Source organism: Phocoena phocoena, chromosome 3 (genome assembly GCF_963924675.1).
Source record: "Phocoena phocoena chromosome 3, mPhoPho1.1, whole genome shotgun sequence".
Classification (NCBI taxonomy): domain Eukaryota; kingdom Metazoa; phylum Chordata; class Mammalia; order Artiodactyla; family Phocoenidae; genus Phocoena; species Phocoena phocoena.
In genome coordinates, this window is record NC_089221.1 from 30,377,703 (window position 1) to 30,403,676 (window position 25,974).

Here is a 25,974-nt window from a genome sequence, read left to right on the forward strand (position 1 = left end):
TACACATATCCAAAAGAGGTGGAGTGAAACTTGGTTCTCAGCAAAACCTAGGTGCTATAACACAGACACCACCTCCTCCCACACACAGTCACACTACAGGCCACATTTCCTCAAGCTAAAGAAGAGAAAATGGAGAACAAAAACCCCCAGCTCTACATGAAAATTCAGAGGGAAAATGTGGTCTCAGAGCTGAAAGAGAGTCAAGAAATCTCTTGCATTATATGGAAGCAAATAGCTCCCTGGTCAGGGAGCTAGATCCCGTATGCTGCAACTAAAGGTCCTGCAGGTTGCAAAGAAGATCCTGCGTGCTGCAACTAAGACCCAGCGCAGCCAAATAAATAAATAAATATTTTTTAAAATATATTATTCTGAGAAGGGGTCTATAGACTTCACCAAAGGGCCAAAAGGGTCTATGGCACTAAAAGTACCCCTACAGTCGTATCTCAGAAAAGCCTGCAGCTCCTCCAACATTACATGACGTGTAGAAAAGATCCATGCAAGTAAAGGATCCTGAAGTTGAATCTTCATTAGTGTTACAACAAATTGATCACTGGTTGTAGCTGAAACAGCATTTTCAAATGAGAGATAGAACCTGAGTGTTGATCTTGTCCGAATAACAAGATAGGGCTCCTGACACTATGGAGCAGTCACACTGTCACTAGAATGGCTCCCCAGAATTCCATGCGAGAAAGACACAGTCTGTCTTGCTTAAGCTACTATATTTGGGGTCCTCTTTTTACAGCAACCTAATCTGTTCCCTAACTAATATATTACTTTTTCAATATAATTCCCAAGAGATAAAATAATTTCCCACCACTGGCAATAGAAAGATGGATGAAGAAGGAGAAAAGAGCAGAGTTTGGGGCCAAAAAGAACCTTACCATTTATGGTAACCCAGAATTTAACCCACTGACTCCTAGCAAATGGTAGAACTGGGGAGATTTACATACTCATTATTAGCATTTTCCTTCACAGTATCTAATCTCCCTCAAATATCGAATCTCTTACAAATATTCAAGCGAAAAATTTTTTTCACCTTAACCCCATAATTGCAATGAAAAGTATACCTAAATTTTTAAAACTTTTCCATCAAAAAAAGAAAATGAAAGGCGTCTCCAATATTTGTTCAGCCCTGCAACAAAAGTAACATCATCATTCCTTACTCAAAACTCTCCAAAATCTTCATTTTATGACACTTTAAAAGATGAAAGATTTCATTAAAAAATAAGTGGATTTTTGGATGAAAAATCCTGTCATGAATTTATACCTTGCCCAAACTTGTTTGATAATTGCTTTGGAAATTTGAACTCTGGGTATTTTGTTCCTTTAATCAAAAAGCAATCACACCAGAAGTGATGAAACAAATGGTAGTCTGAGCACACCCACTTCCCAGGTGGTGCTCCTGCCGTGGATACCATGAAGTGGGTTCAGTAATTTAACCACGTTAGAGAATAAAATAAAGCTCAGGGATTCTAGGGCAGCCATACATCACCTCCAAGAGCATCCATGGGAAAATGGGGAGGCCTTGACCATCCCCACCTGGCACCCTCAGGACAGAGCCTTGAAGAAAAGGCTTGAAAGCTACAAGCCGTGTGGCTGACAGGGTCTTGGTGCTCCGGACTGGTGTCAGGTCTGAGCCTCTGAGGTAGGAGAGCCAAGTTCAGGACATTGGACCACAAGAGACCTCCCAGTTCCACATAATATCAATCGGCGAGAGCTCTCCGAGAGAGCTCCATCTCAAGTTAAGACCCAGCTCCACCCAATGGCCAGCAAGCTCCAGTGCTGGATGCCCCATGCCAAACAACTACCAAGACAGGAACAAAACCCCACCTTAGCAGAGAGGCTGCCTACAATCATACTAAGTTCACAGACACCCCAAAACACACCACTGGACACAGCCTGCCCACCAGAAAAACAAGATTCAGCCCCACCCACCAGAACACAGGCACCAGTCCCCTCCACCAGGAAGCCTACACAAGCCACTGAACCAACCATACCCACTAGGGGCAGACAGACACCAGAAAGGATGGGAACTATGAACCTGCAGCCTGAGAAAAGGAGATCCCAAACACAGTAGGTTAAGCAAAATGAGAAGACAGAGAACTACACAGGAGATGAAGGAACAAGGTAAAAACCCACCAGACCAAACAAATGAAGAGGAAATAGGCAGTCTACCTGAAAAAGAATTCAGAGTAATGATAGTAAAGATGATCCGAAATCTTGGAAATAGAATGGACAAAATACAAGAAACATTTAACAAGGACTTAGAAGAACTAAAGAGCAAACAAACAATGATAAACAACACAATAAATGAAATTTACAATTCTCTAGAAGGAATCAATAGCAGAACAACTGAGGCAGAAGAACGGATAAGTGACCTGGAAGATAAAATAGTGGAAATAACTACCTCAGAGCAGAATAAAGAAAAAGGAATGAAAAGAATTGAGGACAGTCTCAGAGACCTCTGGGACAACAGTAAATGCACCAACATTTGAATTACAGGGGTCCCAGAAGAAGAAGAGAAAAAGAAAGGGTCTGAGAAAATATTTGAAGAGATTATAGTTGAAAACTTCCCTAACATGGGAAAGGAAATAATCAAGTCCAGCAAGCGCAGAGAGTCCCATACAGGATAAACCCAAGAAGAAACATGCCAAGACACATATTAATCAAACTATCAAAAATTAAATACAGAGAAAAAACATTAAAAGCAGCAAGGGAAAAGCAACAAAAAACATAAAAGGGAATCGCCATAAGGTTAACAGCTGACCTTTCAGCAGAAACTCTGCAAGCCAGAAGGGAGTGGCAGGACATGTTTAAAGTGATGAAAGGGAAAAACCTACAACCAAGATTACTCTGCCCAACAAGAATCTCATTTAAATTCGACAGAGAAATTAAAACCTTTACAAACAAGCAAAAATTAAGAGAATTCAGCAACACCAAACCAGCTTTAACACAAATGCTAATGGAACTTCTCTAGGCAGGAAACACAAGAGAAGGAAAAGGCCTACAAAAATAAACCCAAAACAATTAAGAAAATGGTAATAGGAACAGACATATCAACAATTACTTTAAATGTAAATGGATTAAATACTCCAACCAAAAGACACAGTCTGGGTGAATGGATACAAAAACAAGATCTGTATATATGCTGTCTACAAAAGACCCACTTCAGACCTAGGGACACACACAGACTGAAAGTGAGGGAATGGAAAAAGATATTCCAGCAAATGGAAAACAAAAGAAAGCTGGAGTAGCAGTTCTCATATCAGATAAATACACTTTAAAATAAAGACTATTACAAGAGACAAAGAAGGACACTACATAATGATCAAGGGATCAATCCAAGAAGAAGATATAACAATGGTAAATATATATACACCCAACATAGGAGCACCTCAATACCTAAGGCAAATGCGAACAGTCATTTGCCTTATGGCTGTTAGCTAAAATGGGAAATTGACAGTAACACAATCATAGTAGGGGACTTTAATACTCCACTTTCACCAATGGACAGATCATCCAAAATGAAAATAAATAAGGAAACACAAGCTTTAAATGACACATTAAACAAGATGGACTGAATTGATATTTATAGGACATTCCATCCAAAAACAACCAAATACACTTTCTTCTCAAGTGCTCATGGAACATTCTCCAGGATAGATCATACCTTGGGTCACAAATCAGGCCTTGGTATATTTAAGAAAATTGAAATCAAGTATTAATTATCTTTTCTGACCACAACACTATAAGACTAGATATCAATTACAGGGAAAAAAGCTGTAAAAAATACAAACACATGGAGGCTAAACAATACGTTACTAAATAACCAATAAATCACTGAAGAAATAAAAGAAGAAATCAAAAAATACCTAGAAACAAATGATGATGAAAACACAACAACCCAAAACCTATGGGATGCAGCAAAAGCAGTTCTAAGAAGGAAGTTTATAACAATACAATCTTACCTAAAGAAAGAAGGAAAATCTCAAATAAACAACCGAACCTTACACCTAAAGCAATTAGGCAAAGAATAACAATAAAACCCCAAAGTTAGCAGAAGGAAAGAAATCATAAAGATCAGATCAGAAATAAATGAAAAAGAAATGAAGGAAACAATAGCTAAGATCAATAAAACTAAAGGCTGGTTCTTTCAGAAGATAAAGAACGTTGATAAAGCACTAGCCAGACTCATCAAGAAAGAAAGGGAGAAGACTCAAATCAACAGAATTTGAAATGAAAAAGGAGAAGTAACAACTGACACTGCAGAAATACAAAGGATCATGAGAGATTATTACAAGCAACTATATGCCAATAAAATGGACAACCTGGAAGAAATGGACAAATTCTTGGAAAAGCACAACATTCCGTGACTCAACCAGGAAGAAATAGAAAATATAAACAGACCAATCATAAGCACTGAAATTGAAACTGTGATTAAAAATCTTCCAACAAACAAAAGCCCAGGACCAGATGGCTTCATAGGCGAATTCTTCTCTAAAAAACATTTAGAGAAGAGCTAACACCTACCCTACTCAAACTCTTCCAAAACATAGCAGAGGGAGGAACACTCCCAAACTCATTCTATGAGGCTACCATCACCCTGATACCAAAACCAGACAAAGATGTCACAAAAAAAGAAAACTACAGGCCAATATCACTGATGATCATAGATGCAAAAATCCTCAACAAAATACTAGCAAACAGAATCCAACAGCACATTAAAAGGATCACACACCATGATCAAGTGCCGTTTATCCCAGGAATGCAAGGATTCCTCAATATATGCAAATCAATCAATGTGATAAACCATATTAACAAATTGAAGGAGAAAAACCATATGATCATCTCAGTAGATGCAGAAAAAGCTTTTGACAAAATTCGACACCCATTTATGATAAAAACCCTCCAGAAAGTAGGCATAGAGGGAACTTACCTCAACATAATAAAGGCTATATATGACAAACCCACAGCAAACATCGTTCTCAATGGTGAAAAACTGAAACCATTTCCTCTAAGATCAGGAACAAGACAAGCTTGTCCACTCTCACCACTATTATTCAACATAGTTTTGGAAGTTTTAGCCATAGCAATCAGAGAAGAAAAAGAAATAAAAGGAATACAAATCAGAAAAGAAGAAGTAAAGCTGTCACTGTTTGCAGATGACATGATACTAAATCTATAGAATCCTAAAGATGCTACCAGAAAACTACTAGAGCTAATCAATGAATTTGGTAAAGTAGCAGGATACAATTTTAATGCACAGAAATCTCTTGCATTCCTATACACAAATGATGAAAAATCTGAAAGAGAAATTAAGGAAACACTCCCATTTACCATTGCAACAAAAAGTATAAAATACCTAGGAATAAACATACCTAAGGAGACAAAAGACCTGTATGCAGAAGACTGTAAGACACTGACGAAAGAAATTAAAGATGATAAAAACAGATGGAGAGATATACCATGTTCTTAGATTGGAAGAATCTACATTGTGAAAATGACTATACTGCCCAAAGCAATCTACAGATTCAGCACAATCCCTATCACACTACCAATGGCATTTTTCACAGAACTAGAACAAAAACTTTCACAATTTGTATGGAAACACAAAAGACACGGAATAGTCAAAGCAATCTTGAGAAAGAAAAACAGAGCTGGAGGAATCAGGCTCCCAGACTTCAGACTATACTACAAAGCTACAGTAATCAAGACAGTATGGTACTGGCACAAAAACAGAAAGATAGATCAATGGAACAGGATAGAAAGCCCAGAGATAGACCCACACACATATGGTCACCTTATCTTTGATAAAGGAGGCAAGACTATACAATGGAGAAAAGACAGCCTCTTCAATAAGTGGTGGTGTGAAAACTGGACAGCTACATGTAAAAGAATGAAATTAGAAATCTCTGTAACACCACACACAAAAATAAACTCAAAATGGACTAAAGACCTAAATGTAAGGCCAGACACTATCAAACTCTTAGAGGAAAACATAAGCAGAACACTCTATGATATAAATCACAGCAAGATTTTTTTGACCCACCTCCTAGAGAAATGTAAATAAAAACAAAAATAAACAAATGTTACCTAATGAATTTTTTTTTTTTTTTGGTGGTACGTGGGCCTCTCACTGTTGTGGCCTCTCCCATTGTGGAGCACAGGCTCCGGATGCGCAGGCTCAGCGGCCATGGCTCACGGGTCCAGCTGCTCCATGGCATGTGGGATCTTCCTGGACCGGGGCATGAACCCGTGTGCCCTGCATCGGCAGGCAGACTCTCAACCACTGTGCCACCAGGGAAGCCCTCTAATGAAATTTAAAAGCTTTTGCACAGCAAAGTAAACTGTAAGCAAGACGAAAAGATAACCCTCAGAATGGGAGAAAATATTTGTAAACGAAGCAACTGACAAAGGATTAATCTCCAAAATTTACAAGCAACTCATGTAGCTCAACCAAAAAATCAAACAACCCAATCCAAAAATGGGCAGAAGACCTAAATAGACATTTCTCCAAAGAAGATATACAGACTGCCAACAAACACATGAAAGAATGCTCAACAACACTAATCATTAGAGAAATGCATGTCAAAACTACAATGAGGTATCACCTCACACTGGTCAGAATGGCCATCATCAAAAAATTTATAAACAATAAATGCTGGAGAGGGTTTGGAGAAAAGGGAACCCTCTTGCACTGTTGGTGGGAATGTAAATTGATACAGCCACTATGGAGAACTGTATGGAGGTTCCTTAAAAAACTAAAAATAGAACTACTATATGACCCAGCAATCCCACTATTGGGCATATACCCTGAGACAACCATAATTCAAAAAGAATCATGTACCACAATATTCATTGCATCACTATTTACAGTAGCCAGGACATGGAAGCAACCTAAGTGTCCATTGACAGATGAATGGATAAAGAAGATGTGGCACATATATACAATGGAATATTACTCAGCCTTAAAAAGAAACGAAATTGAGTTATTTGTAGTGAGGTGGATGGACCTAGAGTCTGTCATACAAAGTGAAGTAAGTTAGAAAGCGAAAAATAAATAACGTATGCTAAGACATATATATGGAATCTAAAAAAAAGGTTCTGATGAATCTAGGGACAGGACAGGAATAAAGACGCAGCCATAGAGAATGGACTTGAGGAGACATGGAGGGGGAGGGGTTAGCTGGGACGAAGTGGGAGAGTGGCATGGACATATATACACTACCAAATGTAAAATAGATAGCTATTGGGAAGCAGCTCCGTAGCACAGGGAGATCAGCTCGGCGCTTTGTGACCACTTAGAGGGGTGGGATAGGGAGGGTGGGAGGGAGACGCAAGAGGGAGGGGATTGGAGATACACGTGTACATATAGCTGATTCACTTTGTTATACAGCAGAAACTAACACAACAATATAAAGCAATTATACTCCAATAAAGATGTAAAAAAAACCCAAAAAGATAGTGCAGGGCTCCCTAAGACTAAGAATTGGCAAACTAGGCTGGTAGGCCCCTTGCCTGATTTTATAAATAAAATTTTATTGGAACCATGTTTTAAAAAAAGCAATAGACCGACTGATGGACGGACGGCTGCCCGGGACAGAAAGGCTAAATTGATTACCCACCCAGCACAGCATCTTACAGGAAAAGCATAGCACTTCCTAGAGGAATACGAGCATAACAGGAAGGTTTCATTGACTCTGAATTAACATTTTAACCTGTCCCCTGAACAGCTACAGGATTTGGAAGCTGAATCAATGTTATCAGATGAGTTAGAATTCAAACCAGAGCTCCTGGTACAGTTTGTGCAGAATACGTCCAGCCCACTGGGACAGGGACCAGTAGAATCAGAAGCTAAAGACATTACTTGCTTGTCCCTCCTTCCAGTGACCGAGGCCTCAGAATGAAGTCGGCTAATGTTTCCAGATAATACTCTAAATATACTAACTCCTCCAAGGAGGTTCCTTCCTGAGCTGTGTTGAGAAGCCTTCAGGTGAATGTGGGTCCAGACAGAGAAGAGACGAGGGCTCAGATTGTACAGAAGCCTCTGGAGTCTTTGTCCACTCCAGAGCTTGTTGCAAGATCTACAGCCAAGTGATAGCACTTCTTTTATTCTTCTTAACCTAACAAGAGTCTGGGCTCTTCAGCTGAACACTTAGTGTTTGTACAAGGTGAGGCAAAGGATTCAGGGAATGATTTCTTCTCCAGTGAGAGCACAGACAGTAGCATTCCATGGATCCTCCGGGTTCAGAAGTTGGCCCATGACAGTTTGATTGCTGCTACTCGTGCACGACTGGCAAAGAATGTGCAAACCAGCAGCAATGGAGAAATGTCCTCCTTGCTTCTGATGATGGGCAACCCGAAGATTCTGGGCCCCTTCCTCAAATGGAGAAGAAGCTAAGTGTACAGTTGAAGGCTGTGACCAGACATCTGTGTGGCCAGCTCACTTTAAGTACCACCTCAAAACTGATTGAGGGCTTCCCTGGTGGCGCAGTGGTTGAGAGTCCGCCTGCCGATGCAGAGGACACGGGTTCGTGCCCCGGTCCGGGAAGATCCCACATGCCGCGGAGCGGCTGGGCCCACGAGCCATGGCCGCTGAGCCTGCGCGTCCGGAGCCTGTGCTCCGCGACGGGAGAGGCCACAACAGTGAGAGGCCCGCGTACCGCAAAAAAAAAAAAAACCAAAAAAAAAAAAATTATCGAAATGACGCTCCTTTATCTGCCCTGCAGCAGGTTGTGGGAAAAGCTTCTATGTACTGCAGAGGCTGAAGGTGCACATGAGGACCCACAATGGGGAGAAGCCCTTTATGTGTCCTGAGTCTAACTGGTAAGCAGTTCACTACAGCTGGAAACCTGAAGAACCACCTGCGCGTCCACACAGGAGAGAAACCTTTCCTTTGTGAAGCCGAAGGATGCGGCAGTTCCTTTGGTGAGTATTCTTGTCTTCCAAAACATTTGGTGTTTCAGTCAGGAGAGAAGCCACATCAGTGTCAAGTCCGTGGGAAGACCTTCTCTCAGAGTGCAAGCAGGAATGTGCATGTGAGAAAGCATCACTTGCAGATGGGAGCAGCTGGGAGTCGAGCAGGAACAAACTGATAAGCCACTAATGGGCAGCAGTTTGCTTGAAGAGCCTTCAGTAACCAGTAAAAACCTGGTGTCTATGAATTCTCAGCCCAGCCTTGGTGGAGAGTCCTTAGAACTACCAAATACTGATTCTATCCTAGGAGTTGATGATGAGGTGCTCACTGAAGGATCCCCATGTCCTCTGTCTTCAGTGCCTGATGTGACACATCATTTGGTGACCATGCCGTCATGGAGGCACCCATGTGAGGTTTCTGTCTCAACTGCCATAGATCCACAGGAGTCACTAAACCAAGGAGATCTAACTGACAGACAGACATGAGCATGGGCGCTAATTTCTCTGATCCCAGAGTGCATGTAGTGGGAACAGGACGCTTATGGCTCACAGTCTGCCAGAACCAAAATTAATCTGTGAAGGACAAGACCCCACTTTTGCCTCTGTTCATCTTTCCTGGCCTAGAAGATGAATGTAGGAGAGCTTCTCTTCGACTACCATCTAATTCAGTCAAGGAAGAAGCAGTGAATGTGGGCTGGGTAACTGTACCTACCTCTCTTCCCACTGCAAAATTTTGGGATAGACTTATCCCAAAAGTGAATTTGATTATGTGTTGGCTGAAGTTTCTCAGTAAGACTGTTGAGGGGAGGTTTTCCTTTGAAGAGTTTTCATCGCAGACTGAGCTGTCTTTTCACATGCGTGAACTAAATCCTGCCACCAACCATAAAACTTCACCAAGAAGTTGAGCTTTCAAGATGCCTTGTTGCTTTGTAGAAAGGAGTGATGTCAGTTCTGTTGTGACATTCTCCCTTTAGCAACCTGAGTAAGAGACTGTCTGTCACTGGTCTGCAAAAACATTAATTACTTGAATTCCTGCTTGCTCCAGGCTGAGGTACTATCTCGTCCTATACACCTCTACTTGGCCACTTTGCTTTCTTTGTTTATGGAACATACAGTAGCATGTTTAGAGGTTGTTTGATTTTGCTTTTTGGTTTTTTTTTTAAAGTTAAAAATCACATGATTCAGAGGTTCAATTGTTTTTCCTTTAAAAAACAAAACAAAACAAAAAAAACAGCCAGTCCAAAAAAAGGAAAAGCAATATATACATCAAGTTGACTTTGTACTTGCGATTTGATCCTAATATTTCCTGTGGCTATTACTTTCAGATTATGTACCTCATCCATTAAAGTTCTCAACTCACAAGAAGCAAATGCCTACCTTTTTAGAAGTTACATATCAGAGATGGTTTCTCAAAGAGGAGTTAACTTTTTAAAAAAATTTTTTCCAAAACACTAACTTTCCAAATGGACTCTCTTTCCCCAATAGCTGTCAAGGAACACATGGGGAGTCTCCAAGTTCACAACCAGCCCAGACTGTTTACTTGCCTAAAAATGAAGATCCCAAGAATCACAACTAGATAGAGAAGACCTGTGGTCCTTCTTCCTGAAATGTCCTTGCCTAACCTCTTGGCTTGGATATCCCCTCTTCATCTTTCAGAGCCTTTGTGTTCTTGCATCTCCAATAGCCCCAGGTAGAATTAGCTGCTTTGTCTTCCGTTTCCATAGCACTTGAGTTATGTCCCTGTTTCAGCACTTGCTATCTACTATTTGAATCTGTTTATATGGCTGTCTCCTCAACTAAATTGAGTTCCTCAAGGTTAGGGCCAGAGTGGTCAGTCCTCTGGGTGATGCAAGGATAATGTGGGTGTGGAATCACAAAACAGGAGCCAGGGAGAACAAAGTTTGATAGGGAGAGTGGGAGGCAGAGCCCAGAGTAACTCCTCAAGCCAACCTTCACCTGCAGTGACTTTTTCCTTTTAATGTGTTCAGTTTTAATGCAGAAGGTTAAAGGAGTAAGGTTCAGGGCCAAAATATTTACCAATTTTAGTAAGATAATTTTCTTGTACAAAAATCAAGGTAATCTAAGGTTTATCTCCAACTGTGCCTTTAACCCAGGCTGACTCATCACACATTGTGTAGCCAGCACTAGCACTCAGTAAAATTGAAAGCTAGGTCCCATGCTTCCTCTTCTAGCAACTGTCTTCCACCCTTTCACTTTGCTTTTCCTGAATTTGTTCTTTGCTCCCACAACCTGCCACATGCCCATCTCCATTTATCATACTAGGACTTCCTGATTTTTCTCCCTGGGAATCACTGGGACTGAAGCCTGGTCCATTATCAGGCTTCATAATGCATCTCTGCAACTCAAATCCCACATCTCAGTGATTTGGAGGAAAACTGAAGAGGTGGCATTGCTCTTCTCCTCAGAAGAGTCGAGGCAGGTATGCGTGGCCTCACATGGAACACGGAGCCCCACCAGGAAGGCTCCATGAGTTGCCGGGTCTCATTATGTGGTACTTATAATGTCCTCATCTGAGTGGACAGTCATCCCAGTGAGCTACTAGGTGGGATAACCCGTCTGTATCAGCCACCAAAGGGGATCCTAATAAGGAAAACAACTCTGCAGATATGAGACACTATAAGACTGAATTCTCTACTTTCTATTCTTCACTCAGATTAGGAAGAAACACCCCTTCATGATCAAAAAGAGGGTCTCCTCCTCAACCTTAATTAGACTCCCTCTACTGGGTGGGGGCATGTGGAATGTCATGAATGACATCCAATGCAGAGTCCAGTTTGGGAATTATTGTGAATGATTGGTATGGTCCTTCCCAGAGGTCTCTGCTCTCATCTGGTGAATCATTCAGGTTTTAGTACAGACAAGTAAATCTCTCTAGTTATTTTTTTCATTTTAAAATTATTTTTACTTGTGGTAAGAGACATACAACATAAAATTTACCGTCTTAACCATTTTTTTAAAAAATTAAGTAGAGTTGGGACTTCCCTGGTGGTGCAGTGGTTAGCAATCCACCTGCCAATGCAAGGGACACGGGTTCAAGCCCTGGTAAGGGAAGATCCCACATGTCATGGAGGAACTGAGCCTGTGTGCCTCAACTACCGAGCCTGCACTCTAGAGCCCATGAGCCACAACTACTGAAGCGCGCATGTCTGGAGCCTGTGCTCCACAACAAAAGAGGCCAGCGCAGTGAGAGGTCCGCACACCAGAACGAGGAGTGACCCCCGCTCACCACAACTAGAGAAAAGCCTGTGCGCGGCAGCGAAGACCCAACACAGCCAAAAATAAATAAATAAATAAATAAAATTTAAAAATATAAGTAGAGTTGATTTACGACATTGTGTTAGTTTCTGGTGTATAACAAAGTGATTCAGTCATATATATATGTATGTATAAATATATATTCTTTTTCAGATTCTTTTCCATCATAGGTTATTACAAGATAGTGAATATAGCTCTCTGTGCTATGTAGTAGGACCTTGTTGTTTAACTATTTTATATAAAGTAATGTGTATCTATTCATCCCAAGCTCCTAACTGATCCCTCCCTACCCCTTTCCTCTTTGGTAACCATAGTTTGTTTTCTATGTCTTTAACCATTTTTAAGTGTACAGTTCAGTGGTATTAAGTACATTTACATTGTCGTATAACCACCATCACCATCCATCTCCAGAACTCTTTTCATTTTGCAAAACTGAAACTCTGTACCCATTAAGCAATAATACCCCAAACTCCTCTTTCCAGTTCCTGGGAATCACCATTCTATTTTTTATCTCTTTGAATTTGATTACCTTAGGTACCTCGCATAAATTGAATCATGTAGTATTTCACTCACTGTAATATCCTCGAGGTTCATCCATGTTGTAGCATGTGTCAGAATTTCCTTCCTTTTTAAGTCTGAATAATATTCCAGTGTCTGTATATACCACAGTTTGTTTATCCATTCGTCTGTTGATGGACACTTAGATTGCTTCCACCCCTTGGTTATTGTGCATAATGCTATAAATATGGGTATACAAGTCTCTCTTCGAGTCCCTGCTTTCAATTCTTTTGGGTACATACGCAGAAGTGGAATTGCTGGATAACATGATAATTCCATTTTTAATTACTTGAGGACCTACCATACTGTTTTCCATAGCAGCTGTACCATTTTACATTCCCCAAAACAGTGTGAAAATGTTATAGTATCTCCATATCCTTACCAACACTTGTTATTTCTGTTTTGTTTTTCTATAGTAGCCACGCTAATGGATGTGAGGTTGTATAGTTATTTCAAGCAGAAAGGGAATTAGATAAAAATTGTTTGAAGTACTGAAGCAGCAAACTCTATACTGAGCTTCCAGAATGATTCCCAGAACACCATAAACTGATCCACTAGGGAAGCTATTACATTTGTCACAATTACAAAAGAGGGAACCAAAATGTTACTGGAACTACTGAGTATGACCATTACTGTCATACCAGTTAACTCTGACTACAACAACAATGCTTAACATGACCACAAATCTTCATTAGCCTTACATCAAGAGGTATTTATATAGCTCATGAGCTTGTGGTTGGCTGATCTTGGCTGGGCTTGTGGTTGGGCAGCTCAAATGAGGCAGCTCTGCTCCATATGTCTCTCATCTACCTTCTGGGACCACTGGGCTTATGGAGCAGGTTCATCTCATGGTGATGTCAGAAGCGATATCAGATGTGTAAAAAAGAAAAGTGGCAGAACTTAAAAGACAGATCTTGACAGCAATGAAATGCAAAACAGTAAATATTAGTACAGCACCTGTTATGGTTAAAGGGTCCAGTAGGACCAATTTTTAAACAAAATTTTCTTATTTTAAAACATTTAATTTTAAAATGCATAAGACACCTACCTGCCTTTTATTTTTTTATTTTTTAATACATCTTTATTGGAATATAATTGCTTTACAATGTTGTGTTAGTTTCTGCTGTACAACAAAGTGAATCTACTATGTGTATACATATATCCCCATATCACCTCCCTCTTGAGCCTCCCTTCCACACTCCCTATCCTACCATTCTAGGTTGTCTCAAAGCACCGAGCTGATCTCCCTGTGCTACGCAGCAGCTTCCCACTCGCTATCTATTTTACATTTGGTAGTATATATATGTCAATGCTACTCTCTCACTTCATCCCAGCTTACCCTTCCCCCTCCCTGTGTCCTCAAGTCCGTTCTCTATGTCTGTGTCTTTATCCCTGCCTTGCCACTAGGTCCATCAGTACCATTTTTCTAGATTCCATATATATGCGTTAGCATATGGTATTTGTTTTTCTCTTTTGAACTTACTTCACTCTGTATGACAGACTCTAGAAATAACTGAATTTCTACCTCACTACAAATAATTGAATTTCGTTCCTTTTTATGGCTGAGTAAGACACCTGCCTTTTATTTTTATTTATTTTTTTTTACATCTTTATTGGAGTATAATTGCTCTACAATGGTGTGTTAGCTTCCACTCTACAACAAAGTGAATCAGTTATACATATACACATCTTCCCATATCTCTTCCCTCTTGCGTCTCCCTCCCTCCCTCCCTCCCCATCCCACCCCTCCAGGCGGTCACAAAGCACCGAGCTGATCTCCCTGTGCTATGCGGCTGCTTCCCACTAGCTATCTACCTTACGTTTGGTAGTGTATATATGTCCATGCTTCTCTCTCGCTTTGTCACAGCTTACCCTTCCCCCTCCCCATATCCTCAAGTCCATTCTCTAGTAACACCTGCCTTTTAAAGAAGTATTTTCTGGTACCGAGACTTTCCTGGTGGTCCAGTGGTAAACAATTGACCTTCCAATACAGGGGACGTGGGCTCGATCCCTGGTCAGGGAACTAAGATCCCACATGCCACAAGGCAGCTAAGCCCATGCACCACAACTACTGAGCTCGCACGCCTCAACAAGAGAGCCCACATGCTGCAAACTACAGAGCCCACGTGCCCTGGAAACCTACATGCCACAACTAGAGAGAAGCCTGAGCGCCACAACGAAAGATCCAGCATGCCTCAACAAAGATCCTGCATGCCGCAACCAAGACCCAATGCAGCCAAAAATAAATAAATAAATAAATAAAATTAATATTTTTAATTATTAAAAAAAGAAATGTTTTCTGATACTAATTTTATGTTATATTATTGAAGCATTCAATAGAAAGCTAAATTATTAATAAATTAATTCATCAAAATTAGGTTTCAGAAAAGTTTCCCTATGACCTTTTCATAGAAGTATGATTCTGTAAGAGACAATGAAACAGGTTTAGAAACCTAGAATGAGTCTTGTTTCTAATAATAACTACTGATTGTTTCTTTTATTTCTTTTTTTAAATTTATTTTTAAATTGAAGTATAGTTGAATTACAATGTTGTGTTAATTACTGCTTTACAGCAAAGTGACTCAGTTATACATATATATATATACACATTCTTTCTTTCTTTTTTTTTTTTTTTTTTTGTGGTATGCGGGCCTCTCACTGTTGTGGCCTCTCCCTTTGCGGAGCACAGGCTCCGGACGTGCAGGCTCAGCAGCCATGGCTCACAGGCCCAGCCGCTCCGTGGCATGTGGGATCTTCCCAGACCGGGGCACGAACCCGCGTCCCCTGCATCAGCAGGCGGACTCTCAACCACTGCGCCACCAGGGAAGCCCTACACATTCTTTTTCATATTCTTTTCCTTTATGGTTTACCACAGGATATTGAATAGAGTTCCCTGTGCTACACAGTAAGACTTTGTTGTTTATCCATTCTATACATACCAGTTTGCATCTGCTAATCCCAAACTCCTAATCTAACCCTCTCTCACCCTACTGAATTTTTCTGATAACATGAAAGACAACACTCTATATCTTATTTTGAATATTTGACCATTTTACAATAGCAGCCGAATATACATAACATATAAATGATTATTGGTATCATTAATATGATCTAATACTTGGAGTGGGGAGAAACTCTTATGCTTTCTTCCATGGGCTATGTGATCTTTAATGCCAGCTCAAATTATATAGTTGAAGATAATAAAAAATACATGACTATCTCTAATCATAAAGTTCATTAAAATATATGTTGCCCTTTGACAACAAATGGATTTGTGTAATCAGCTAAAACTCACTATAGTACACACAAATACTGTGTCCAGAAAATATTCTTTGTTTTAAAAGAAACAATTTCCAGATATTGGTGAAGTTGACCAATGTCTTTTAAAACTTTGTAACTGAGACTTTCCTCTGACAGCATGTTTCATGTTTCCATCCAAGTCACTTCTTGGTTATATTTTACATTGAAACCAAAAAACATTTCAGCCTGTTTTAGAATGTAGCCGTGATCAACACAGGAGTGTTGTTCATCTCAGTAGCAAGATGCTTCTGGGCAGGGAATGAATGACTGCAAAATACCTCACAGCAAGACAAACCAACACACGAAAACTGTGCTGTGTCTGGTCATTAAGATCCATTAAGTGGTCTGAGTGAGTTTCAAAAATTTATCTTCAGGAAATGACAAATAAGATAGTTTCCAGAGAGCCCTTTTTTACTGTATTCTCTTCCTGATCTGATTTTGCAGAAACCTGGTGGCATGACCTTCAGGGCATGGAGGAAACATGCTGTTTATAAATATAGCTTTTAACACATTTTAATGTTATGATCATTGATTCTTTGTTTTGAATGATATACTTACGTTATTTTAAAGCAAGCATCGGGGAACACCAACATTATTAGGTAACTATAGAATAAAGATGATAAAATTCCTACTAAAGTTAGCTTAAAAACAATTTCACCCAAACCTTTAAGATATCTTGATAAATTCTCGGTTAGTGAAAACAAGCAGAGCAGTCAACAAGGTATTCTAGAGTCTAATCTCTCTTATCTACAAACTTTTGCTCCTGTTGTTCATTCTAAACAGAATTCCATATAACTGTCTCCTTGCCCTATCACAAGCTGAGTACTTTTAAAGGCAACTCAACATCTGAAGAAGTGTGTGTGTGTGTGTGTGTGTGTGTGTGTGTGTGTGTGTGTGTACAGGGATGTCCTAGTTAGGACTCAAAAACCCAGATATCCAAATAAGCTAACCCCAATGCAGATACACAAAGCATATAAAAGAATCTCATAAAATATAGTGGTAGGAATGTACCAAGCCTGTATAAAACTGGAACTGGGGAATGGAAAGTTATCTGGACCCAAGGCTACACTCTCTACTTCCCAGGAGCCATGTGACCTACCACTTGGTCCTCTCTCTCTTAACTAGATTCTTCTACTTATCGGAACATGGTCGTCAGACATGACTTCATAGCTTGGCTTCACAGCTCCAGTGACAACCACCAGCTAGAATGTTCCTTTATGTTTCTTAGTTCCAATTACTAAGAAAGGGACTGTGATTAGATCAACCTTGTGCCCTGTGATGGGCCCTCTTTGGGTTCTCTGGAATTATCAGTTAGATCAAAAAAGACATCACAAATATGGTTCCACAGCCATAATGGGCAGGACAAGCAAAAACAGATATGCGTCGTATGACATCTGTATGCATGTATAATTATTACTTGTATGGCACATTACATACAACTTCACAATATTACATTTTAAAATTTACTCTTTGTCTTAGTCAAAATTCAACCAGAGAATAGAAGACATAGTTACATGTTAACGACAGAGGGACTTTAATACAGGAAATTGATAATACAGGTGATGGAAAATGTGAAAGGGAAATGGGAGACAGTTGAGGCAACTCAGAGATGAGTAAAAGCAGAGAGCTGTTGGGCTTGAGAGACAAAAGGAGGAGGAGGTGGCATTACTGGAACCCAGGGCCATACTTCCCCAGCAAAAGCTAGAAGCACAGTCTGCTTAAATGCAGGGAGCTGAGTCAAAAGAGGCTGGAGATGCTGCTGAGGCAGAGAGAAATAGAGAAATACTCTAGCTTTTCCCTTCATCCCACTTTTCAGTCTCCTCCTGTAACTGCCATTCGCCTGATGCTCCTGACATGGGAACCTGGTGTCTTAGCTCAGGCTGCCATAACAAAATACCATAGATTGGGTGACTTAAATAACAGACATGTATTTCTCACAGTTCTTAAGGCTGGAAAGCCCCAAATCAAGGTGCCAGCATGATCATTTTTTGGTGAGGATTCTCTCCCTGGCTTGTAGAATGCTGCCTTCTTTGTGTTTTCACATGGCCAGTGGGAGCAGGTGGGTAGAGATTGCTCTCTCCCCTTCTCATAAGGCCACAGTCCTATTGGATTAGGGCCCCACTCTTATGACCTCATTTAACCTTAATTACCTCCTGAAGACCCTATCTCCAGATACAGTCATATTCAATACATGCTTCAATATATCAACTTGACAGGACGCAGTTTAATCCACAGCACCCAGAACATGCAGCCGCTTGTCACCTCCACTCAACTGTGATACAGAAAGAGCAAGAAATAGATCTGAGGACAACAGGACAAGTACTTCACAATACGGCAAGGTAAATATTATCACTCTTACTTTACAAATTAAGAAGCAGGGGCAAATTAAGTAAACTTGTTCAAGATAGTAAATGACAGCACCAGATTCTAATCCAGGTCTTCTAATTCCAAATCCAGTTGATGATAACTTCCACTGAGTCTTCACTACATATTTCATCTACCCTGAGCTTACCGTTCTCTGAGTTTCCATACCAGTTTTATTCTTTATCTTGAAATTCATCAATGAGTGCTATCTCATTTTCTTTCCATCATCCCTGTGAGGAATATCTCATTATTACACATCTCTCCAAATGAACTGAAAGTACCTTAAGATCTGGGATCAAACAGCCCCATCCTGTTGTCTAGTTGCTGAATAAGTACTTTGATTAATTAATTTTCTCCCACAATATTTGCTACAGTATTATTGAGGAGGGTTCTATTATTTCATGTTAATAAAATCCTTCATCTATTTTCCAAAATGCCATAGTTCTCTAGTCACCAAAAAAAATTTTCTTTGACTCAAGGGGATCATCTATATAAATATTGTTTATTATTTTAGATGTAATTCCATAGAATGGCCTATTGGTATGAATCAGGATCTTTAAACACTTTCCAGTTTCCCTCTTAACTGAGTTATCTGTCAAGGTTATCTTTTATCTTCTTCATTATTCATCCCCTTTTGTCATAACTGTTCTGCAAATATCCGGCTATTGATCAACATGTCATGCCATCCTTTGCATATAAAATTTATAGAAAAATCAGAAATTTCTTTGGAAAAGCTCCTGAGGGAAAAATGATATAGATTTCTTTCCTCATTACCCTCTATGTTATGAAATATGCCATGCATTTTGCAATCAGTCAGAATATTACAAGCATAATGAAATATGAAAGAAGACCAACGTTTAGAGTACTTGTATTAAAATATCAAAATCACGCTACCTTTTACTTTAGCCTATCTCAGCTGCCAGTTCCTGGACCCCTTCATGACTAGTACATCTTTTCCTCAAGTGTCTAACTCCTGATCACCAGCAATTATTCTTCCTCATTACTTCCTCTGGCACCACTGCATAAACTCCAGCCCTTGGAGACGTCCAGTGAAATGACCCCCCACTTCCTCGCAATCTACTCCTCCACTCCCTCCTACCTTTACTGCCTTCTTTGCCCAAAAGGTCCTTTTCTGCATCTTTATTCAAGCTGCTGCACATTCTTGGAGAAAACAATGTAATCGGGCTAAACAATCTGTGGTTTTTGTCTTTTTCGGGGAAGGGAGGGTGGAGGGTTTTTGTCTTCTGTTTCTGTTCTTGTTTTCAGGGGGATGAGGGCTTCAGGTTCTCCTAAATTTTAGGGAAGATTGATGGTTTCGTCAGACCCAAACTATACTTAATTTTTTTTTTAAGATTCCTTCGATGTGGGCCATTTTTTAAAGTCTTTATTGAATTTGTTACAATATTGCTTCTGTTTTATGTTTTTGGGTTTTTGGCCATGAGGCACATGGGATCTTAACTCCCTGACCAGGGATTGTACGTGCACCCCCTGCATTGGAAGGCGAAGTCTTAACCACTGGACTGCCAGGGAAGTTCCCTTAATTTTTCGATTTTATGCACTTGTAATCTAAAATTTCAAGTTATACAGAAGGGTATAGTGGGCAAAATAAGTCTCCCTCCAACCCCTGACCCTTTGTTCCCCCAGTTCTCCTCCCCAGGAGCAACCAGTGTTTTCATTTTTTTCATCTCCTTTGTGGCATCATATTAAAATAGCCAGGATAGGCTGGGTTGTGCTGTGGTAACAAATTTAACCCAAAAGCTCAGTGGCTAGACAGAACAAAGTTTTCGTTTCTCTATCAAACTACATGTTTAAGCTGTATCACCTTGTGACACTGCCATCTTGGCATGTGGTCTCCAGGGAAGAGAGAGCTGGGACGTTACACAGAGGCTTTTCTCTCCTACTTGGACTCACACTGGCCAGAGTTAATCACATGGTTCACTTAACTGGAAAGAGCAATCTTCTGTGTACCCAGGAAGCAGAGGAGAACCGGCTAGTGGTAAACACAAATAAATCTGTATTGCATATGTACTTACACACGTATTTTACACAAATGGGAGCAAACTAGGCACACTTTTCTCCACTTTGTTTTTTCCACATATGGTGTGTGTGATACTTCTCTATGTGTGGTCATACTATAATTTCTTTATCTAGTATTTAATTAATAGATATTTAGGTTCTCATCTTTTATCACTACAGATAGTAGCTGTAATAAATATCCTTGAAAGAGTAATATTAATAATAACTGACATACATTGAGACTTTACTATGTGCAAGGCAGTGTTCAAAGCCTACTGTATGTTTTAACTCAGTTCACACTCTTAGCAACCCTGTGTGAGACATGACATAATTTACAGGTGTTGCATTTACAGTGGTAGAGCCTGGCCTCCAACCCAGGCGGTGAGGCCCAAAGCCTATCAAATTCACATAGATATTTGCACCTCTAAACACAAATTTCTCTAGTATAAACTCCTGTAAGTGAAATCTGGATCATAGAGTGTTTACATTTTAAATTCTGCCAGATATTTTCAGAAGTACTAGATACCCTTCAATTTCACTCTACTCCTAGGGAAGCCATGCTGACTTCTACAACACCTTTTCTTGGCACTCTCAGCACTCACACAGGGGAAACCCAGAAGCGCAGGGAAGTTTAATACCCATGGCGCCAACCTTGACCGGTGGGAGCCAGTTGATAAGTTCTTCTCCGTTATTGCCCTAGGCAGAAACTTCTGGGCCGAACCTCCTAAGGCTCCTGAGATCTCGCGCATCGAGCAGCAGTCTTCTAAAGCAGCAAACAACCGTATAGCACGTCTTTGCGTTGGCTTTTCTTCCTTCTTCTTCTTCTTCACTCTCTTGTGCCTCACTTTTTTTTTTCAATTCACTTTTTTTTTTTTTGCGGTACGCGGGCCTCTCACTGTTGTGGCCTCTCCCGTTGCGGAACACAGGCTCCGGACGCGCAGGCTCAGCGGCCACGGCTCACGGGCCCAGCCGCTCCGCAGCATGTGGGATCTTCCCGGACCGGGGCACGAACCCACGTCCCCTGCATCGGCAGGCGGACTCTCAACCACTATGCCACCAGAGAAGCCCCGTGTGCCTCACTCTTGCTCCCTGACATCACTTCCCAAATAGAGTATCTGCAGCAAAGCATTTGTCTTGACGCTGCTTTCTCTTTAAAAGTAGTAAATGAAGGGGGGCACCCCCCCACCCCAGATCTCGCCTTCAGCCCCTTCTGTCGCTGGGACTGTTGCCGGCTGATGGTTCACAGCTGAATACCTTTCAGGTGTGGCCCTGGCCAAAAGGAGCTGCTTCCCCCAAGCTGACAGCCCATCCCCCCAGCCCAACCCAATGACTGGTAGAGTTGGGGGTAAAGTAGCCTTGCCTCAATTTGAGACATCTTCGAAAGGCAAGCTCAGCTCCAGAGATTTCCATGGAACCCCTAAACCCTCTGTTGCAAACTGTGTCACAGTTCAGCCTCTCCCTTGCTCACTCCTGCTTTCCTCACTCCCTTACAGGTGTTGCTGTCGAGAACACTCCTCAGTATACCTCCTGCATGTAAATATCCACCCCAGATTACGTTTCCTAGGAAACATGATCCAAGATACTAAACCAAGACAATTGGTACCAGTAGTAGACCTAGAAAACAGGCCCTTGGGATGGGACTTGGGAACTGCATCACTCACAGCAATAAGACCCCATTGCAATTCCTGAGACTCTCAGTTGCCAGAGGTCGAGATGAAGTGCAGGTGGAAGGCGAAGTGGTGGGACATGCAGTAGCAGTGGTACTTAGTGGTGGTCATGTTAATGATAACGATTGTCGAGGTGGCCCCAAATATTTTTGATTTGAAAGGTTTTGTAAAGACTAAACAAGTGGATTGCGCAGGGATATAATGACCGCTGGTCTTCAGCGGTCCCCAACTTTTTGGCACAAGGGACTGATTTCGTGGAAGACAATTTTTCCACGGACGGGGGCGGGGTGGGGTGGATGATTCAGGTGGTAATGCGAGCGATGGAGAGCGGCAGATGAAGCTTCGCTTGCTCTCCCGCTGCTCACCTCCTGCTGTGCAACCTGGCTCCTAACAGGTCCCGGGGGTCGGGGACCTGGGCTTTAGACATATCCCGGATTCTTTAAATATTGACGGAGGCACCAGTCACTGCATTTTTCTCTGGATTAGGTATTACTTCTGATTCAGTCTTGGCTGAGGGCTGGAAGGACAGTTTCAGAGGTTTACAGAATGACTGGTCTATCAGCACATTACCTTTAATGAGGGGACCCATTTTGTGGCAAAAGTGGTGTGTCAGTGGGTACATGAACACAAGACACACTCGCTTTGTCACATATTTCTTTAGCGCAAAGTGTCTAGCTTATTAGATGGTTAAATGACCTTCAATACATTCGGGCAATTCTCCATTTCAAGGACAATGTTCTGAGAAGGTGGGAGAGAGCACAGTCCCAGAAATGTGGGGAAAGCTTTGAATCAGTGACCTATACATGGCGCTAATTCCCAATGGTCGGCGTACATAGATCCAGAAAACAAGAGGTAGAAGAGAGATTAGTCCCTCTCATCATCATTACCAGTGACATATTTTCAGATTTTGTGCTTCTCTTTTCTGAAATTTTGGGCTTTGTCAGATTAACTTCTCATTCTCAAGGGAACACTTGTACTAGAGAATGAAATAAGAATTTCACTGAACTTGCAACTATGAATACCATCTGGTCTCTTTGGGCTCCTTGTGCCAGTGGACCAGCAAAGGCAGAGGTTACTCTACTGTTGGAGAAAAATAGACTCTGATTATCATGAGAAGCTAGGCAGGATTTTTGTAACTCAAAGGATTCATGGGGGCATCTCTTGGTGCTTCCGTGCCTACTTAAGTTGTGAATAGGTAATTGTAGCAGCCATAGTCCACCATGGCCTGATCACTGCTCAGACCCCTCAGAGTCACCTTCATCCCCCAACGCAGTCAAGCAACCTGGACTAGCTGAAGATATATAAATGGTAAGCAAATGCATTAAACAGCATTAATCATTAGGGAGATTCAAATCAAAGCTACAACGAAATACAACTCACTTCCATTAGGATGGTTATTATTTTAAAATGGAAAATAACAAGTGTTGGGGAGGATGTAGAGAAATTGAACCCTGTGCATTGCTGTGGAAAATAGTATGGTGGTTCCTCAAAAAATTAAACATGGAACTACCACATGATCCAGCAATTCCATTCCCATGTATATAAACAAGAAAATTGAAAGCAAGGACTCAGATACTTGTGCATCAATGTTCATAGCAGCATTATTCTTAATAGCTAGAAGGTGGAAACAACCCAAGTGTTCATCAACATATGAATGGATAAACAAAACGGTGTGTGTGTGTCTGTTTGTGTATATATAATGGAATATTAGTCAGCCTTAATAAGGAATGAAGTTCTGATACCTGCTTTAATATAGAAAGCGTTATGCTAAGTGAAATAAGCCAGACACAAAAGGGCAAATATTGTATGATTCCACTTACATGAGGTACTTAGAACAGGCAAGGTCATAGAGATCAGAAGTATAATAGAGGTTACCAGGGGCTAAGGGAAGAGGGACATGGAAAGTTATTTAAGTGGATATAAAGTTTCTGTTTGGGATGATGAAATAGTTCTGGAGGGCTTCCCTGGTGGTGCAGTGGTTAAGAATCCGCCTGCCAATGCAGTGGACATGGGTTCGAGCCCTGGTAGGGAAGATCCCACATGCCGCGGAGCAACAAAGCCCGCGAGCCACAACTACTGAGCCCACGTGCCACAACAACTTAGCCCGTGTACCACAACTACTGAAGCCCACGCGCCTAGAGCCCATGCTCCGCAACAAGAGAAGCCACCACAACGAGAAGCCCACACAACACACAAAGAGTAACCCCCACTCACTGCAACTAGAGAAAGCCCCCCGCGCAGCAATGAAGACCCAACACAGCCAAAAGTAAATAAATTAAATAGATAGATAGATAGATAGATAAATAAATAGTTCTGGAAATGGATACTATTGATGGTTGTGCAATATTGTGAATATACTTAATGCCACTGAATTGTTCACTTCAAAACAGTTAAAATAATGACTTTTATGTTATGTATATTTTACCACAGTAAAAAATTCAAAAAAGGTTAAAAATAGTACATCTAGATAAAAATTCCACGATACTGATGCTTTACCTACTTGTTATCAAGGATACAATTAGATAGAAAATTAGACAAAGCAAAGACAATTTACTGGAGTTTTACATTTTTGTTCCATTTGTGAATGGCGTAGCCTTCCGGAATACCAGTTAGAATGTGGATAAAAAGATTCCCACTTACTTTGCTTTATCTCTACATGTGAACACACTACATACTATAAGAATAAGTCATTGTACAATTAAGTTGAAAGTGATAGCAAAATTATTCACTGAACCAGTATGTATTTCATTACTCACTAATCCAGCTATGGAAATTATACATGCCAGATAAATATGAATTTTACCAGTTTTGCACCTTTTAGGGCATAGGCAGTCTTGCAAAAAATTTCCATGAGTAGTTAGTTCCCTTCTGTATTCGTATGCAGTATAGTAAGTTCTTTGTCTAAGTACATCAACGTATTCCTTGGGAATCCCCTCAGAGGTTGGCAAAAATGATACATTTGCTGTTGATGCAAGATCTGTTATTTTTCTTTTGTGTAATTTCACAAGAAATTTCAAAGATAAAACTCTTCCATATAACCTGCAATAGTAGAAAATATGCAAATGCACTCATAAACTGGTGCAGAGGATGTGTGGAAGAACTGATAAACAGTATAACAAAACAACCATATGTTTTTGTTTGCATTACTTAACTGAAATATTCACAGTGACACAAACATTGCTTTTGCAATACATAAAGGTAATTGCTTCTATATTTAGAATTAGCCATCTAGGGTATGGAATATTGATGATTATTTCCCCTGAGATCATATAAACCATTTTAATATGTTAATGTGGTTAATATTTCACGAAGATAATACTTATTTCTTTCACAATTATAACTCAGATAAATCACTCTTTTTAGCATCTTGCTTTGTCATTTTATTCTGCTCAATTTTACCTTAAAATTACTGCCCTCCTTTGTTCTTTTTCTGTGATAATTCTATCTTTTCTTTTGATTTTACTTGTTTACTGTTCATTGCATTAACCACTTTTTTGATTAACCAACTACCAGCAACTAATGTGTCTGCAGGGTGTTCACTCTTAGATTAGTGTAGAAGGGCTCTGTCTTAATGACACCTTAGTATTCCTAAAATGTGTCATGAAAAGCTGAAAATTTTTAATAGTACAAAATTTATCATTTGCTATATAAACACATAAAAGTGTGGTCAAGTACAGAATAGCAGTGCCTAATACCTTGTGTTGCACTTATATGTTGGCATAAGCTGATATGATTTATAAAATAAATGACTATTTCTTGGCTTTGTATTTTTTTAATTTTTATTTTAAAAATAGAATGAATTGTTTGTTTTCTTGTTTTTTTGTTCAAATGTGAGGTTTTTGTTATTATTGTTTTAATAAAAGATGGGGGAAGGGAA

General features: G+C 40.4%; 1 pseudogene; it reads left to right on the forward strand.

Annotated features, from left to right (window-relative positions):
- The first annotated feature begins 7,757 nt into the window (after positions 1-7,757).
- Positions 7,758-9,402, forward strand: LOC136121143 (zinc finger protein 410-like; annotated as a pseudogene).
- Positions 9,403-25,974: the final 16,572 nt, after the last annotated feature.